This window comes from Panthera onca, chromosome C1 (genome assembly GCF_046562875.1).
Source record: "Panthera onca isolate mPanOnc1 chromosome C1, mPanOnc1 haplotype 2, whole genome shotgun sequence".
Classification (NCBI taxonomy): domain Eukaryota; kingdom Metazoa; phylum Chordata; class Mammalia; order Carnivora; family Felidae; genus Panthera; species Panthera onca.
Window position 1 is genome coordinate 11,112,349 of NC_138346.1, and position 20,414 is coordinate 11,132,762.

Here is a 20,414-nt window from a genome sequence, read left to right on the forward strand (position 1 = left end):
GCTTTTTATATAAAACGGGCAGCACCAGAACTGGCAGACGAAGGATGTGAAACATTTCACACCATAGAGTCTCGTAGCACAAGGAAAGCCAAGTCCATTCAACACACTTATTTCCATCTCTTTGTTTAGGCAAATGATTTTGATTCCACTGCTTTTAGGACTTTTAATCCATTATCCAGAAAACCAGTTGGTGTCTAAAAATCTTTGGGGAAAACAGAAAGGGTTACGTGGCAAATAATTTGACAGTGATCCGTCCTTTGCAAATTCACTTCTGAGATGAGTTAGGAAATACAGGCATTTATGGATACAGATCTCTAATCACATCGTGAAAGGGAGAGAAGCGGAGCGTAAAAGCTATCCAGCTACATTCTGGAAAAAGTTGTCATCCAAGCAGCTCCTGTTTAAGAAGTCTCCCACCTAGGGCCGCCTGGGTGGCTCAGTCGGTTAAGTGTCCGACTTCGGCTCAGGTCATGATCTCGTAGTTCATGAGTTTGAGCTCTGCATCAGGCTTTGTGCTGGTGGTACAAAGCCTGCTTGAGATTCTCTCTCTCTCTCTCTCTCTCTCTCTCTCTTTCTCTCTCGCTCTCTCTCTCTCTCTCTCCTTCTCTACCATTTCCCATTTGCTCTCTCTCTCAAAATAAGTAAACTTCAAAAAAAAGAAATGCTAAATTTATAACCAGATTTAAGATTACCCTTGGCTCTCCCTAAGCGAAGAGAACTCTCCTCACACTCCCCACGAACCCCAATGGACTCAAATTTGGGCTTAAAATCATATAACTTCCTTTCCTAATTAATTGTCCCTTTATAGTGTCCGATGACATCAGTGAAGTTGAGCTGAATCATCGTTCCTTTACAGTTCTTTCTATTCTTTCCAAAAGGAGAAAACCTAAACACAAATAAAAGGCATACTGGAAGATTTGTTTCCCCACAATGTTTATAAAAATTGTCCATGACTCTAAACCTAAAAAAAATGTCAAAATCCCTATAGCAAAGTAGCCCTTATCTCTCAAAAGAATCGTCTACTCCTTTTTTCTTAATGTCCGAGTCCTTTCTCTCTTTCTGACTTGGCACATATTTCTAGGGAAGGAAGAAGAAACACAGTCCAGAGTTAGACATTGCTGAAGGGAGGTGATGATCTAGAGGAGAAACAGAGGTGAACTATGGAGATTCCTGACCAGAGGGGCACCTGGGTGGCTCAGTCAGTTAAGCGGCCGACTTCGGCTCAGGTCATGATCTCGCGGTCCGTGAGTTCTAGCCCCGCGTCGGGCTCTGTGCTGACAGCTCAGAGCCTGGAGCCTGCTTCAGATTCTGTGTCTTCCTCTCTCTGACCCTCCCCTGTTCATGCTCTGTCTCTCCCTGTCTCAAAAATAAAGAAACGTTAAAAAAAAAAAAAAAAAAAAAAAAGATTCCTGACCAGAAAGTGGTCAGGGAAACAGTACTTAATTGCTTTTCAAAAACAAATTCTCCAAGCAGGATGAAAGTGAAAGTTGAATTTGAAGGAAAAACAACTGTATTTTAAAATATTATCCTCATTCAAGTTTCATTTAAAAATGTAGTGTAATAAAATCACCCCAAATCGAAATCTCTTTTCCAATAATCACAACAGAATCTGAGGAGCCTGTAGCAAAGTTGGCTTATATTTTATTGCTTTGTACTCTGTTCATGGCTCTATGTTAATCATCGCTCCTTTAACTCATTTCTTCCTGATCAAAATTAACAGCCAACTCTTTCCATTCCAATTAGATTGGCTTGGTATCCATTCTACTGAACTAAAAGTGTCTGAACATGCAGTCCTGAGGACTAAGAATTTTGTGAGCCAATGTCTTCTGAATTCAAGATGGCCACGTAAAATTTTTATTGAATGACAAACTCAGGCTTGGAGAGCCATCAGGAGCCATCAGGCTTGGAGACCTATTGTGCACTTGGGTCAGTATGGCTGTTCTCAACCCGCAAGCAATGAGTGTTTTTTTTTTTTTTTTTGTCATGAGCTACGTTCATTTCCCAGCTAAAATGAAGAGTCTAAATGAGAAGTAATTTGAGGCAGTCAGAAATACAGTAGGCATGCCAAACACAAACAGCTTGCCCAGAAGTCTGGCTCCAGAAGTGCCCTACAAGTTACCCTCAAAAATTTTCGATAAGCTATCAAATATAAACAACATGCTTATGTTTTTCCAAAGAGACTTATCCTTTCAAATTACATAATTTCATTCTCTTCCTAATTTGCCAGTCTGGGAAAAAAAAAAAAAAAAAAAAAAACCCTTACACTAACATTAACTTTCAGGGTGTTTTTTTTTTTTTTTAACCTGATTATTTAAGAGAAGGAAATGTGGAAAAGAATAATGGAAATGGAAGCCAATTTCTAAACCCAACAGCTGAGTCATTATCTTAATAGAGGTTCTTAACACAAAGGGTAGGGATTGGACTTTTCAGGACTCCTGACTTTTTTTAATTAAAAACTAATTTAGTTGCTTTCTAATCCACTATTACCCTGTGCTATTTACTCAAATTTAATTTTTTTTATATCAGGAATCCTCTTTTGATTTAATGCTTCATTAAAATTACCTTGACAATTCACATTATTTCTATTTATAGCTACTGTCAGACTCTTTCCTTACTGATCATTTTAAGACTTGGCTATCACCCTCCAAATAAATTATACCCTCTAGCATGCATTTTAATTGACGAATCACAGTATTTGAAAATGTGTTACATTCGCCTTAAATTTTTAAATAAATTAAGTTCTTAGGCAGGCTTCAACATTCCACACATGATATTGCAAAACTAAGAAGATATTTGGCAGGTGTCCGGTGGGTCTCTGATGTCAATGCAACCCAGTGGCAACAATGACAAAACGATATCTCAGATGACAGCTCTTTATTCTATATTATTTCTCCAAATATTTCTATATTGAATCTATTCTAAAATTAAACAAAAATAAGTTAAGGAAAAGACAAACACCCACTTGATACGGTGATCTACAGAAAAATCTAGACTCACATGATCAAAGAAAAATATAATTATAGATCTATGAAGGGACATTTTACATTATCTAGTCCAGATATTTACCAACTTTTCAAGCAACTTTTCATGTGTTTTTTCCTTAAAAAATCAAGTTTGGGGGCGCCTGGGTGGCTTGGTCGGTTAAGCGTCCGACTTCGGCTCAGGTCATGATCTCACGGTCCGTGAGTTCGAGCCCCGCGTCGGGCTCTGTGCTGACAGCTCAGAGCCTGGAGCCTGTTTCAGATTCTGTGTCTCCCTCTCTCTCTGCTCCTCACCTGTTCATGCTCTGTCTCTCTCTGTCTCAAAAATAAATAAACGTTAAAAAAAAATTTTTTAAAATCAAGTTTGGAACTTTTAAAAAAATTATTTAATTTTAGACATACAGAAAAATTTCAAGAATTCCTAGAATTCCCAGATTCCCCATATGCTAACGTTTCACTACGTTTGCTCATCCTTTCCTTTGTGTGTATGTATGCATCTGTGTGCATGTATACATATAGGATTTTTTTTCTAAAATTTTTGAGACTGCATTGCAGACACAATGCCCCTTTATCTTTACATACTTCGGTGCAGGGCTTAAATATTTATAATGAGGATTGAACCCAGAGCTGCAGAAACTCTTGTTCAGGTTCCTCATTTGGTACCCACTGCACAATAATTTTCCTTCAATATTTATGCAACAGTTTTCAAGAAGTTAAATGTTGCCCCCATAAAAGTGAAAAATCCAGTGCTGATGGAAGAAATCAGCCAGACTGAGCAAAATGAAAGCCCTGTATTTAAGCGCACCAACACTCTTCTCAGGAGGCAGCTTAAGTACCGTCAGGGTTGAGTTGCACACGTGAGGGAGCTCTCAGCTCGCACCCGTGGTAGAATATTCCTTCCAGCTTCGTGCAGGACTGCTCTTCAAGAAAAGTTCTTCCATCTTGGTATGTTTCTAGGAGTTTTAGTACCCCCACCTTGATTGATCCAGAAGAACTTTTTGGAGGCTTGCTTCTTAACCCAACCTTAGATAAAACAGGTAACGCAAGGCAGCGCTAGCAAATCTGATCTGTGTGGACGCACCCTGCCCTGAGCAGTAGCTCCTGAGGCCCCTTGCGAAATCCACCAGTCCCAGAGAGAACTTTGACTCTCGGTGAAATAAAAGTTCCATTAAATTTTGCCAAGCCTCTGGAAGCCAATAACTTAGAACGCTTTATGGTGAAGCATGACACAGAGGGATGGTGGAGAAAAGTCTCCCACCAAAGCAATTAGGTGGCTTAACATGCGGGAGGACACATGCAAGAAGCTGAAACCTAGAAATGTGATAAACAAAACGGAGATGGAGCTTTTGATAGAGCTTAAGGACTATACCTACAGTGTGTGGCGAAATAACACAGTAGTAATATGGGTGTAGACTTTAGACCCAGCCCACACATGTATCAATGCCGTGCATCTTGAAACTAAGAGGAAGTTTTTACAAGTTTATTTTCCTTGAAACTTGAGTTTGTGTTGTATCACTTATGTTGCGGGAAAAATGCTGCATAATAAAAATCAAGATTATTGACTTTCTTTATTGGCTCAAGAAATTGCAGTGTGTATCTAAGCATTACTAAGTAAGTGGAATGAGACTTCCAATAATTCATAGCATGAGTAGGAATTAAGAGGGAAATCTAGATGGCTATTTGTAGGACTATTTAAGCTTGATACAACTGTAGACACCAATGTTTCAATGTTTACACTTCAGTAAACAATAGAAACAAAATGAAAAGCCAAGTAACAACTCTATGCATATATGTATATATGAAAGCCTCACAGTATTAATCTCAGTGCATTAAGAGTTGCCACAATTCATTATGAAAAAGTAAAATTTCCAATAGCAAAGTTGGAGAAAAGCCGAACATAAGAAATTCATTGAATAATACGATTGTTAATATAGACATGAAAAGAAGTCAACCTCTCTGATTATCAAAGAGAATCCACTATAACTATTACAGAAATTGTTTCTAATAAACTTAACATTTTTAAAAATATTTACAAAATAAAATGAAATAAAATGATAAAATAAAATAAAATAAAATAAAATAAAATAAAAATGGTTACATCCAGTGTTGATGTAAACACAGTTAAGAAGACACTCAACAACCTACATAAGGAGTGGAAACTGACAAAGTATAATATTTCTGGAGAAAAATTTTGTAATATGTGCTATCCAAAACATTTTAAATATTCATGACTATTCATTCACTTTTAGAAGTGTTTTCTAAATAAATAGCCGCAGTTGCATGCAGACTGATGTAAAATATGGTTGATGTGCCAAAGTGACATCCCTGCGGCAGCACAGCAGACTGACTTAGAATGTGGGGTCTGGAGTCAGGCTGCTTCGATTTGAATACCACCTCCCTTTTCTAGCTACCTAATCTCTAACAAATTGTTTAGTCTGTGGCTCATATTTCTCATCTGTCAAACGGGGGTGCTAATAGTATTTATCTCATGGATTGCAAGGACTAAATGCATTAACATTTCTAAAGTTCTAGAACGGTGCCTGCACAGAGTTAACATTATTAAGTATTCAGTGAACTTAACAGCATATGACGGCAAAACATAGAAAGATCTTGCATACCCCACAGTACAGGAATGGTTAAATACATGTTGGGTATTTATACCATGAAGATTAATGCATTCTTTGGAGACCAGGTTTGCAAAAAATATTTCAGCACATGGAAATAAAGACTCACAGTATAATTATGCATAAAAAATAGGCTCCAAAAATTATACATAATATATATTCAGCAGGACAGGTTAGTCAATTGAATGAAGGAAAGCAAAAAATCAAGAATAAGTCCTGTTGTTTGGGCTTAATCTTCCGGATGGATGGAAGTTTCACTCACTGTGGGGGGGAAAGACTGAGGAGAGGGGAACTTCGGAAGTGGGAGGAGAAGGATAGTGCTATGGAAAAGAATGTCTTCTAGTTATCCAAGTGGAAATGTCAAGTTGGCAGTTGGCTGTTTAAGTTGGAGTTGTTGCCAAGGGCAGGTTGAGAGGTAAGAGATTTGAGGGCCTTCGTGGTTATCCTCAGGGAGGTGAGAAGCTCAGTCAAAGCGGAGAGGGTGTGTAAGTAGAAAAGAGGCTTTGGTTTGCAGATGAGGATGGGGTCTTCTGGTAAATGTGCTTATATGGTGATCTCCATGTCCCTCACCGCCCCCTGGCCAAATCAAGAGATTTTTTATTTAAGCGTGTTAACCTGAGTTTCATATACAAAATGGAGTATTTTATGTATCTTGATATTTTTGCCACTAAAAGTACAGTCGTATGAATGGACCTGAGTGTACTTTAAAACCTGGCTGTTCGTAACCATTTCTCAACTGTTTTTTTTTTTTTAATTCATTTTGACAGAAGGATGCTTTATTAAAATAGCTCAGAATAGCTTTGAGTTTCAAATTTCACACGATTCCTGCTATTATAGCAATGTTCCTCTGAGTGGAAAGCCTATCAATCAAGAAAGACCAGCAACAATACACAATGTTTCTCATTAAATACCTTTCAGCTTCAAGGATATTGACTACATAATTTCTATTTCTTCTTAGTGGAATTATTTATTTGGATCAACATGTCTTTCTTAATCAGTTCTTCTAAAATCCCAGGAAAACTAGTTAGAAGTAATAGCATTTTTTTTTTTTTTTTTTACAATTTAGAGTCTCAGTCTTTTTTTTTTTTAAATGAGTAAATAATGAGAAGAAGAAATTTAAAAAGTGGGTCTGGCCAATGACTGCTGTAGGATGTCTGGTTTTTAATTCACAGCCTCTGAATTCTATTCCCCTCTTTTCTAATGAGACAAGTTCAACCTAGAGGCCTATTAGGAAAGTGCTAAAAAAAGAATTTCTGCTCTTCCGTACTTGAATATTACACTCTGATTAAGACCAGAGACAGCCCTCACTCTACATTTCAGACAGTACTGGGAACATTGGCTGGTCCATAAAGTCTGCAATGGTGAAATTGAATCAGAAAGGTATGAAGGCTAAATTCTGCCTCGGGTTTGGTTTAATACAAACATTCACCAGACAGCCTAAGTCAGCAGGGGCTCAAGCGGTTTTATTAGGCACCTAGGGATGAATTCTTCAAAAGCAGGATCTGTGAACCTTTGGCCCTGTTCTTGGATTAGTCTGGATGATTCTTTGCTGCTGGGGGAAGGGGGGATTTCCTGTGCATTGCAGGGTATGTAGCAGCATCCCTGACCTCCACCCAGTAGATGCCAGAAGCATCCACTCTCCAGTTGTAACAACCAAACAGACCTCCAGATATTGCCAATCTCTCCTGGCTGGAGGTGGTGGGTGAGGGGCGAAGTGACACCTCGTTGCCATTGCTGCTCTAAAGTTTCTCAAGCTTTAACCCCTAGTCTCTCCTGAGGTAGCTCCTATTCATGTGTTTCAACTTGAGCTGTCCCTCACCACTGCACAGGCGTGGAAGGAGAGCACCACCTCCACTTGTCCCAAAGGATCCCAACCCACCTGTTACTCCCATCAATGGCCAAATGCACTGGGAGGAACGACTGAAAATGAAAGTTCATCGGACAGTCAAAAACAGTTCAAAATACCTACCTGTGGGTCAAGGTCAACTAATTTATGGCTGCTGCTTCTAAGACACATAGAATCCAGTACCACTGGAACATCCCAGGCAACCAATTTCTAGATTGAGATATATTACATTTATCGATAACGAATTTTCTTTCTTTTATCAAATATAATGCAATTAGGTAACAGATAACTGGAAAGCATCAAGAAAGAACAGTACCCTAATTCTAATAACTAGTGGATCTACTCTTGGTACCCAGGTTATTTCCTTCCACCCTTTCCCCCACAAACTAGAAAGAACAGACACGTCAACTCATCTCAATGCCAAATGGGAATATGGGCCCTGGGTTGAAGGTCTCCTCATTTTTTTTTAAGAGAAGTCAGAAATTTTGTTTTGTACATAAAATCTGATTTCAAAAACTTGGCCAGTAATAAAATTTTAAAATAATAAAACAAAACAGAGTGCATCTGTGGGATGGAATTAGCTAGTAGGACTCCAGTTTGTGACATCTGTCTTTTCAGTTTGTGCATACCTGGTGTCATTCTTGTTACCTGCCAATTTCTATTTGCGTTTGAATTCAGGACTTCTGTCACTAAACAATCTTGCAAATACTTTCCAGCTCAAAAATTCTGTTAGTGAAGGACCAAGTAAGTACATTACTAGAACTCCCTTCCTCATTACCCAAATTAGCTTGTCCAGATTTTTACTATGCTCCACAAATACACAATGCCATCTTCTGTGGCCTTACTCTCAGAAGATCATTTGGAAAATAAAGTCTTAACCAACCTAGAAGTTAAAGGACAGTGGACATGAATTATGCCAACTTATTTCCTTTATTCATATGTGTGTGTATATATATTCATGTATGCATATACATATGATATATATGATATCATATATATCATATGTATATGCATGATATATATATCATATATATGATATATATGATATATATCATATGTATATGTTTCTGTTGAAAGTGTTGTTCTGATAAGTAAACAATTTACTTCATGAATACCCAACCAAAACAGAACAGTCCAAAAGATAAAAGTTAATCCAATAGGCGTATTTGGTCTCAAGCATCCAGTTCAAGACCCGCCACCATTTGGCCTGTCCAGATTTGGCTCCTGATCAACCCTGACTCCCTGTCACCACCCTTTCCCCAAGTTCATTGGAATACTTGCCATTCTCCAAACATCAATGTCCCTTTGCGCGTGCTGTTTCCTCGCCCTAGCCTACCCTGGAGCCCCAGCCTGCTGCCTCCAGTATTCTTGCCGACGTTTTTAGTCCAACTATGTTCATACAAAACAGTCATTTCAACTTTCAAGCATTGCTTATTCGTGACAATTCAGGAAAAAAGTATCGCATCCTTTCTTTCAGATGAATTCCTGCGAAACTCATCATCGTTTCTTACATCCCTTACTTTAGCACTGACAGCTAGTTTGTCTATTACTTCAGTATCGTATTCTTTCAGAGTTGCTTTGTCTTAAAAGAGAACAAATGGTCATCATTCTTGATAAGAGTGCTATTCCCCACTGCATTCCTCTATACTTGAATATACTTTCCGATTCTTTCAAAAAATTTTAATGTTTATTTATTTTTGAGAGAGAGAGAGAGCACGACAGAGCATGAGAAGGGGAGGGCCAGAGACAGAGGGAGACACAGAATCCGAAGCAGGCTCCAGGCTCTGAGCTGTCTGCACAGAGCCCGATGTGAGATTTGAACTCACGAACCGTGAGATCATGACCTGAGCCGAAGTCAGATGCTTAACCGTGACAGAGCCACCCAGGCACCCCTGTACTTCTCCATTCTTACACGTATTGATGTTACTCCAAATCTTCTTTTAAAAGCATGTATCAAAACAAAAAAAAAAGAAATATGTTCCTCCTTCTCTTGATCATCAAACTTAAGAACTAATAAAAAGTCTCTGCTACCTGGTTACTCTCTGGCTATCTCACCATTCTGCGGAAATCGCTCGCCAAACCCACTGAGATGTTTTCACTGCTTATATTACCTAGCTTTTAGCAGAGCTGACCGAATTCATACCCCCAGCCAGCTTCTGAAACCTAGCTATTTTCTCCATGGCTTCAAGAACATTATTCTTCTCCTTGTTTTCCTGCCTCTGTGATCATTAATTCTTTGTCTTACTCCTGGACTTTTGCTGTCCACGACCTGGCACTTCATGGCGGCATTTTCCACAGGTCTGTGTGAAAGCCTGGTCCCTTCTTGCCAACTGCCTTTACTGGATCATTCGTCCATACCTCATGGCTTCAGCCACATCTGTATGCCAATGACCACCATCTCTGTACTGTAGGCTTATTTCTAGGTACTCGTTGGATACACTCACCTGAACATCTCAGAAACAACCCAAATTCAATATAACTGGAGGTAAGTATCCAAAAATAGGTTCTGCCCTCCAAACTTTCGTTTTCCATTGGTGGTTTTATGATCTACACTTTTCCCCATGCTATACTCTTCAGAATCACACTCATCTTTCTCCTTTACTTGTCATCTCTAATTGGTTAACAAAAGCTGTTTTGATTTTTCACTTCTGGCTATGCATTTCCAGCCTTACTGTCGCTGTTTTATTACCTAACGCCCCACATATCTCTTCTAAAGATTTAATATGCAAAAATCACAAGCAAAAACAAAGAGGAAAAAAAAAAAGTAAAGAAGACCCCAAGGCCTTGGTGTCATTTTCTCCTGAAATCTTTTGCAGCAGGCAAATCCCTGGATTTATTTTAAGGTTTTGGTGGTATGAATAACTACATTCCCAGTCCCCACTACCGCCCTGAGCAACACAGAGTTTCTCCAGGGGGCTGCTGAGTCAGTTCAGGGTCTAATTCGAGACCGTGGCTCAAGTGTGTAATTGGACTGAATATGAATTCCAAAGGAGCTGATTCACCATTGCTATCCTGATTTTTAAAGTGCTGTACTAGATGACAATCCGGTGAAGAAACACGTTGACATTGGCATCCTTTGACATTGGAAGCACACTCACAATATGTATTTGCCAGAGCGTACTGGTAAAAGTACAATATCAACTGGAGAGAGTTCTTTACACCACATGCTGAGCCAAAAGAATGTGCTAGTGTTCCCTTATTCTACCAGAGTAAGTAGCTAAGCTTCCTTTTGTGATGTCGCCACGCCCAGTTGCTGGAATAAACCTAAGAAGATATATTGCCCATCCCTCTCACTTTTCAAGCGAGAAGAAAAAAATAGCAGTGGAGAGAAGGGATTGTTCAGGGCTACAGAGTAAATTAGTAACAAGGGTCTAAAGCCCAAATCCACCGGCTCTTAGAGCAGTGAGTACATTATTCAACACTCTGGTAGATCCCCACCCTTATAAAATATTAGGAGAATTGCATCAGAAGGTCATAAAAGGAACGATTTCTTCATGGTAGGGCTACATTTATTTGAGGCATAAGAGATGTGCATTACTAATCCAAGCTGAAGACCCCAAATTAGTATTATTGAAAAATTCCAAGATATTTAGCTTTTTGGTTATTTTTTTTTTAGTAACTTTAAGATTGTGTCACATGTTTGTATATAAATTACTGTCAGATTATATCGGACAGCTATCTCGTTACATCATCCATAGGTATAAATGTCATTAAAATCTGATATGTCCGTACCAAGCCACATAGCCCTTGGTCACGTCAAGTGGCATTGCCTATACTTACTCATCCGGCTGACATTTATTGGGTCTTACTGTGTGCACACTGCTGTACCAGAATCTCTGAGGGGTATTGAAATGTGAGCAAAGATTCTCTGCATCTTAAGAAGCTCAGAACTCCGGATGCTGGTCCCCTCCTCACTCTCCCGGGCTCGTTTTGTTGTTATTTGATTTTTTAAATTTGTTTTTTTGATTAGGCTAGGTCGTTTTAGTGAAATCTGTTTCCCATTACCGTGTGAACGCTTTGGTGTCATTCCTCAGGGATACATAGCCTTGGGCCTGTGGATAGTCACCTAGGATGACATTGGTCTTAACAGGTCTCTCTTTCACTGTGTCTTTCTCTGATCTTTCTTTTGAGCTGCCTGCTTTATTTGATATTACACCCCGTCTGTTTGGCTTTACTATTTTACCAGCTGATGGCTCTATTGCTTTTAACAATGCCCTGGAGTATCAATTGCTCAGCAGTCTGATCCAATTAAATTTAGGCAAGCATAATTTTTGAAACCAGTTTTGAGTTTTGTTCTCATCCCACGAGGGCTCTTCTTAGCTACTTCTTCTTCTGGTTCTCCCTAGTAAAATAGCTGGCCTGTGGTTTCACTTCTTGCTCTTAATTAAGGGGAGCGATTGTTTTTGAGAGTGCCCTTATCTTGAACTTCCACGGATTCCGTTTCAGATAATCTCAGTTCCTTTGGGGAGAGCTTCTGAGCTCTCTTTTCTTATAGACTACATCTCTTACAGGGCAAACCCTCTGAGCCACTGTTCTGAGTACTAGGTGGGACAGTTGCCTCTGGTGTTCTTGGTTTGCCCTGCCCAGTTGGGACCTGTGCTCTACAACCAGGCCGGAGTGAGGGTGATCGTGCCCTGGTGTCCTCAGTCTGTCATCTCTGGGGTAACACCTGAGTAGGGCCCAGATGAAAGAAAGAAGCAAACCCTTGACTTCTTGGCTTTACTCACCAAGAGTTTAGTCTCTTCAATTTGGAGTTAGACGGGATGAGGAATGCTGTCAATCCCTGACTCCTAGTGAGACCCAATAACCCTTGTCTGGGAGGGGAAGGGAACCCAAATGACTCTGTCAAGTTGAACTGGACAAAGGGGAGGCAGGGAAAGGAGAAAGTGAGTTGTGGTTTCAATGCAGCAGACTCTCTCTGTTCTGAGGGTTAGATTTTCTTGAAAACATATTTCTGCATTTTCTGTATGTCTTTAGGACAATTTCTTGAGAATTAATATGTTTGTTTTTATGGTTTCTGCCAGCTTTGCCTATTTCACAGGGAGTTGGTCCACAGAGTCGTCCCAGACCTGGAACTCACTATGGCTTCTTTTTCCAGCCCATGTGACTCTATAACACAGAGGTTTGTGAGCCAGACAGGGTCTGGAACTCTAGTCAGGGGTCTCACGTGTCCAGTTAAAGGTAGCTTAACATACTGTAGCATTCAGACTTGTCGAAAGTAGAATGGATATTGTCTTATGCAAGTTAAAGCATCTAATGTCCCTGAAGAAGGATGTCTCATTTTTAAAAATTTATTTATTTTTAATTTATTTGTATGTGGGAGCACCTGGGCAGCTCCGTCGGGTAAGTGTCTGACTCTTGATTTAGGCTCAGGTCATGATCTCACGGTGCGTGAGATGGAATCCCACGTCGGGCTCTGCACTGACCGCTAGGAGCCTGAGGGACTCCCGGTCCCTCTCTTTCTGCCCCTCCCATTCTTGAGTGCTCTCTCAGTCTCTCAAAAATGAATAAACAAACAAACAGACTTTAATTTCTTTTTATCTAATTTTTTTTTAATCAAAGTATAGTTAACACACAATGTTACATTAGTTTCAGGTGTACAATTTAGTGATTCGACAGCTTTGTAATTATACTATGTTCACCATAAGCATAGCTTATGGTGATCTGGAAGATCATCGTAAGATCATGAAGATCATCATGATCTGGAAGAGCATCGCATTTTTGTGTCAAGTTAACAAGCTAATGTTTGTCAAGATATGTGGAGTCCAACTTCAGAAGATGCTTTTGTTAATTTTATTCTGAAAACATTTAACAAGTGTCACTCGATGTCCAGGACGGCCATGAAAAACTTGTTAAACTGCATTGCTTTTTTTTAATTTTAAGGAATATAACTTCAAAGCGAACCCACAAAATGAACGGTTCCCTTGACATCACATGAATTGATTTGCAATCTAGTCATTGGCTGCAAGGTTACTTAAACATCAAAGATGATCTGACAAATGACAATAAATGTCAAATAGCTGAAACTGAGCCCTTCTCAGTAGTACTCATTGCATAGGAGACCCAATTGTCTACTCTACTTAAGCCACCATTTATTCCTACATAATTGTGTTATCAACCTACAAGAGAACTTAGTCGTGGATTTTTAAAACACACTAGAATTTTTGTGTATTTTCAACCAGAAATTCATGGGTGGGTATATCTGTCGCCAAGAAAATTCTTTGGTCCCTGCAATTTTTGTCTAGTAGCATTGGTGAATACTGTGAGGTAAGTGCAGGCTAAAAAAAAAAAACAAACAAAAAACCCTGATATTAAAATTCAGGGTTATACTTCATTTATTCCAAATTCCCATTTATCACAAATTCCCAAGTGACCTGGTCTCTGTGAGCAGAAAAGTTTCTTCCAGTTTTAACACTCTTTTCAAATGCTTATTCATTGTTCTTGACAGGGAAGTATTGGAAGAAAGTGATATTTTGCTTAATTGGCGAGAGCAGCATAATATTTTTGCCTCTATTTTTTTTCACGCTGACCTTCAGCATGGTATTCTGTTAACTCAGCAGATTGCTGTTGTTCTGATGCTTAGTCTGTGAAGACACATTCTGTCTGAATTACCTAAAAGATGGAAGGACTAGGGGTGTATTTTCGGTTTACCTTGGTAACTGCAAAGGGAAGTCATCAATCAGTGCTACAGGCTTCAATCTATTCTCATGACAACTCAATTTTTTGGCTATTTTTCTTCCTTCAGTAAGCTCATCTGCAAAGAGGCCCTTTTTCCTCTGTCCATCATAGCTCTTTTTTACTCATCATTAAGGCAAAGATCCCTTTAATCTAAATAGAAGTGATCGCAAAGAATAAAAGCATAGAATTGGACCCGAGCCCTGTTCCTATGCCTGGAAACCCAAGGAGGAATTAATTTTCATAGGCAAGGTCCACTTAGGTTTTAGTTTTTGAAGCCCTTTTCAAAATTAATCAAGGGTGAACATTTTAGACATTGCCTAAAACAAAGCTTCACAAGACATTTAAGATGATACAGAAATAATGGGTTCCCGTGGTGCGTGAAAATTTATGTCACCTCATTTGTTTGAAAATGAAACCACACAAGAACTTGACTAATCTATAATAAACAATATTTATGTAGGATATATATATATATATATATATATATATATATATATATATATTAAGAAATGTGAAATGAATGGACATGATGTTTTCTTAGTACATAGATAATTATGGGAAAAATTCATGCAGACTAAGCTACCTTCCCATCAGTTCTGTAGCCATTTTTTCACTTTCCTATGTATCAGGCTACTCTGTTATGAATATAATGCCTCGTTTAAAATTTGAAAAAAAAATGATACTAATTAGCAATGCCAATTAATAACACACACTATCCATGCAAGAAGAAATGGTGGAGAGGTGGCGGGGAGGGCATGCCTGGGTGGCTCAGTTGGTTAAGTGACCAACTCTTGGTTTCTGCTCAGGTCAAGATTGCAGGGTTTTGTGAGTTCCAAGCCCACATGGGCTGTGTACTTACTGTGTGAGCTTGCTTGGGATTCTCTCTCTTTTTCTCTCTCTCTGCCCCTCCCCTGCTCATGCTGTCTTTGTCTCTCTCAGAATAAATAAGTAAACTTAAAAAAAAAAAATGAAATGAGCAGGGCTTTGCCAGCCAGTCTTTCCAGAGGCAGGTGAAGGAAGGTTTCCTAGCCAGTGTCCCATTCTATAGGCTACATCCAGTGGGTGCCATGTATTAAGAAGGCAAGACGCTGCATGTTGTTTTAGGGTTTAGACATGTGTAGGAGGAATGAAAAAAGGCAGTAAGCCCAAACATTGCTTTATTTTTTCCTGTGAAGAAATAAATTTCATATGTTAATGATAGAAATAATGAATTCATTACCGATACTGAGTTTTGTGCAAAGTAATGAGCTTTCTAATAAAAGAAGTGTTCAGAGATGGGACAGACACAGAACCACATTGTCGTAAAGGTGATTCAAGCATCTGGTAAATGACCTCTGCAGGCTTTTCCATCCCAGACTCCTATGAATTTGTGACGTTTTTCAATAAAAAAAAGAACTGATTTTTATCGAATACCTCTGGTCTGCCAGGAAGCTCTGCTAAGAACGTTAGGCAGATTCATTAATTCATATTATATCTCTACAGAGTGGGGAGTATTGTTTTCTCCAGGCAAGGCTGACTTGGGTGGCATATCTGAGTCACAATCAGTAAATGGTGAAGCCAGGATTGAGACATAGGCAATCTAACCAAGAGTCCAGTCTTTTCCACACAGTCTGCATACTGTTTCAAGCCATTTCTAGCCCTCTGATTTGATAACAACTGGACAATCCGTCTGTCCCATTTTATACAGGACAGAACCTCTAAAAGTGATTGTCCAATGGTTCCATAAGTTTCATTTTTCTGCTCATTTATCACCTTTAATACATGAGAACTTTATAATGCTTTAGTTTACAAAGTGTTTCCACAAATAATATTATTTCACTGAATTTTTACAGAAACCCTAAGAAGTAGCCAGAATAGGTATTGTTATGGAAGAGATGTACATGGGTGTTCAAAGGTTGAATGTTAGTCCAGGATCATAAAGTGGTGGAGTTGGTGCCTGAAACCATATTTTCTGATTACATTGGCCAAGCAGACTCCTCCTGGCATGTCACTTGCCAATTAAAGGATTAATTGGGAAACTAAGGTCATTTAATTTCATATCTTTGATTTTCTAGAGCGTCAGTTGAAAAAAAGAGTCTGGCTCCCTTCCTGTTTTTGTAAATAAAGTTTTATTGAGACCCAGTCACATCCATGCACTTACATATTGGCTGCTTCTTCACCACAGAAGAGTTGAGTAAATGCAACAAAGACTTTGTGGCCTGCACACCTAAAATATTTACTGCATGGCCCTTTACAGAAAAAGTTTGACAATCTGTTTGCTAGAACAAATAGCTAATACTCTGACAGGTAAATACTGCTCTGCATTATTGGTTTAGTATGGATAAAAACAAGACTATTTCTGTTCTATCGAAGGAAAATCTCAGGTCTTTTTTGCATCGAGTGTTTGAAGGAATTTGACTTTCCACCATCAAGACTTGAATTGCTTGATCCCTGCTTCCCATTTCTTTTTTTTTTTAATTTTTTTTTTTTAACGTTTATTTATTTTTGAGACAGAGAGAGACAGAGCATGAACGGGGGAGGGGCAGAGAGAGAGGGAGACACAGAACTGGAAGCAGGCTCCAGGCTCTGAGCCATCAGCCCAGAGCCCGACGCGGGGCTCGAACTCACGGTTCGTGAGATCGTGACCTGAGCTGAAGTAGGACGCTCAACCGACTGAGCCACCCAGGCGCCCCCTGCTTCCCATTTCTTAAGCCACGGTATGATTTGAAATCTTTATCAACATGACCTTTCAGAACAAATTTCCCACAAACTCTCTTATTCTTGTGCCACTTTAGTAAAGATTTTTGGGTTTTACCTCTTAGCCTCTTCTAATTTAACTACTCAAAGTGTCCCAGGAAATTACATGTTTTATGGCATTGTCCCCTGACTTACATCTGAGTATTAGATAGATATACTGCATTTTCTTTTCTTTTTGAAGAGTAATCTGGCGTCTTTGGAGAACAATATTGCTTCCTGCATAAACCTAGCCTTTGTTTTTTTTTCTCAAAGCTGTAATTAACTAACAGTATTTTTAGTTCTGTAAACCTTAATTTACCATCCCATTTTACTGTAGCCTGTTAATCACAACCTACCAAAAATTGCAAAAGCCATGCTCTCAATCCTTGAAAAATCTTTGATGTGGGATTTGCAATTCAGAGAGAGGATCAAACACTGGTAGGCTCTTTAGAAAAGGAAAGTAAGTCCTTGATAATTCGAAGGGGGTGGGATCAGAAGATACAGTCTCCTGTTACTGGGCCTCAGATTTCAGGAAGTAAGTTAACAGGGGCATGTATGTATACACCTGAGCTCAAACTAAGTCATTATTAATTTGAAAAACAGACACATCTATGTATACCAAAAAACAATGTGCTAAAAAGTTGCTGCATACATGGCACAAGAGAAAAATGTAGGTATTATAAAAATGCTTTCATTTTTGAAATTCATTTTTGTGATGATATTCTGTAATTTTAATTTACTTCTATTATTATGTTCTTCCCCTTCAATAGGCATTGTGTTACTCCCTGGACCTACGATTGTGATTAGACACAGTCTGTGCTCTCAGAGCCAAATTTTTCTTGGCTTTGAACTAGAATGGCTTCATTTTTTCTGGGATAATATTGGTTGTCGCGTGCTGAACAGAAACTTGATTGGCAGGAATACAGGCTGAGAGAGACTGAGTGAGAGGGAGAGGTAAAGACAAGGAAGGAAAGAAGGAAGGAAGGAAGGCAGGCAAACAGACCCCCAAAATAGTCATATACTATTGCGGGAATACTTCGGAAGTTTTTAATATATCAAGATTAATTTTCTCATGGTTTTAATATAAAATACACATAATGGGATTATACCAATTAACTCTCATTATAGGATAGTTTTGCATTTAAAAACACTTTTTATTTTTTTAAGTTTATTTATTTTGAGAGAGAGAGAGAGAGTGAACAGGGGTAGGAGGAGAGAAGAGAGGGAGGGAGAGGGAGAATCCCAACCAGGCTCCCCACTGTCAGCATAGAGTCTTGCATGGGGTTCAATCCCATGAACTGTGAGACCATGATCTGAGCTGAAATCAAGAGCAGGACACTCAACCCACTGAACCACCCAGGTGCCCCATAAATACACTTTTTAAATCACAGTGTAAATTTGCAGTGAGTTTTGCATTGCTCATACCTCTTTTCAAATTATCAAAAAATACAACCTGCCTTAATGCAGACAATTTCTTGGATTAAAATCATAGGGGCACATTATGGAAACTTTGATCATGAGGTTAATTTCCAGAAGTTTATCTTTGTTCGCTTGTATAGCAATTTTTTGCACATTGAACACTGAAACAGCTTTCATTTTTTTTTAATTGTCTCATATTTCACAGAGTGGTTCTGTCTTGCAGTAACCATATGTCATTGAGAATGACTCTTTGGTCTTCCTCATGGCACCATATTAATGCTAACTTCAGATTCAAAGTCATTGATTTTATGCTCTAAAACAAGATTTTAACTGATAATAGGGGTAACTGCTAAAGTAACATTGATCAAACTTACTCACAGAGAGGCTGAGGCAGGTAAACCTTCAGGCAACAGTGTTCTAAGGCCAGCAGTTTTGTCTCCTCTGAGATAGAGTGGAGTGACCAGGTGGCAGTGGTTGAAGAGTTCACGGTGCACCAGAAATTAAGTGATTGTTGATGTGCTGATTTAATTTGGAGAGCACTGTGGTACAGCTGAAAATCTGGGCAATACCGTCACACGGGAAGATCTCAGGAGGTCAGGCTTTTGTTTATGTCACCATGATTTCGTTTCTTCCGCATGTTAAGCAGTACATTAATAATGCATTTTGTTCAAGACTCTCCATCTATATTTCTAAGCATGCTCCCTCAGTAGGCATACTTCTGAGTCACTTGACTCAGAGTTGGAAAGATTCCTAAATTGCCCTAGCCCCTGTGTAGCGCCTACGTACTCACACATATGTACACAATTAGCATTTTTTTAACTGATCTTCCTAGTATATTATAATGCATGCACTAACTTTTGGGGAACCTCAGTGCCATCGGTCTTGCCTTATCCACTCTATCTGAAGCTATATGAACCAACATTTGGAAAGAAGGCCTTATCCCAATTCACTAACTCATGTAGGACATTTCCTGGCAGACCAGCCCTCTCCTCGCATCACAAGGAAGGAAAGACCATTGCTGTGCCACAAATGAGCTGTTAGATGGGGAGTTCATTATTCTGTCCCTCTGAGCTAATTTTATCCTATGGAAAATAAACTTGGACTAGATTTTCTCAAAGTTCTTTTCCATCTCTGAAAGTCCATGATTCTCCAAGTGTCTGTTCGAGTTAGTATGGAAGCACAAGCAATCATCCAAAACCTTAGTGGCATAAAACAAACTTTCAATGTGCTTGTAAGTTCTGTGGATCAACAATTCAGACAGGGCCCAAGGGGGGTGGCTTGTTTCTACCTTATACTGTTTGGAACTCAGCACGAAGACTAGAAGACTAGTTCCATGAGGCATCAAATGAGTTGGCCAGAGGGCTGGAGGCTAGAATCATCTAAAAGCTCTCCCATTCACATGTCTGATATTTTGGCTGGAAGAATCAAACAGCCAACATCTCAAACAGTAGGGCCTTGCTGTGTATATCTCTTTATTTCAATGCATTGTTGTTGTTGTTGTTGTTGTTGTTGTTGTTGTTGTCGTTGTTGTTTTTATCTCTCTGTTTCTCCAAGTGGCTTTTCCAGCATGAGGTTTTCAGAGTAGCCAGACTTGTTACATAGTGGCTCGGGGTTACCAAAGCACGTTTCCCAGGAGCTGGATGCAAGCTGTAATGTCTTTTTTGGCCTATTTTCAGATATGATTGCTTCTACTATAGACATGGGCTAAAAATGATAAAAGATAAAAAAGGAATAAACGATCCCTCCATTCACTGGAGGTGTGTTTATGTTGTGTGGCAAGGACCACGTGAAGTGATATGTGTTGGTGTGACCACCTCTGGAAAATACAGCATCATGTCATGCAAAAGTAACTTCTCAATGTTTAATCTAGTATAGATAGAAATAGTAGTCCCCACCTCCTTGAATTCTTTAGTATTATAAAAACACTGATGTCTAACGATATGCTCCCTACATGTGACTCACTTTAGCTTTAGGGGCACACCAAAAGACCAAAAGTGAAGGGATGGAAAAAAGATATTCCAAACAAATGATAAACAAAGGAAAGAAGAGGGAGCTATACATAAATATTTTTTTTAAAAAAAGAGAGAGAATTTGGGGCACCTGGGTGGTTCAGTTGAACATCTGACTCTTGATCTCAGCTTGGTTCTCAAT

General features: G+C 39.1%; 1 protein-coding gene across 3 annotated transcripts in view; it reads left to right on the forward strand.

Moving 5' to 3' along the window:
- The window catches only part of SPHKAP (SPHK1 interactor, AKAP domain containing), a 161,041-nt gene that overhangs the window by 61,535 nt on the left and 79,092 nt on the right, over positions 1-20,414 (forward strand). The gene's annotated exons all lie outside the window — the stretch shown is intronic.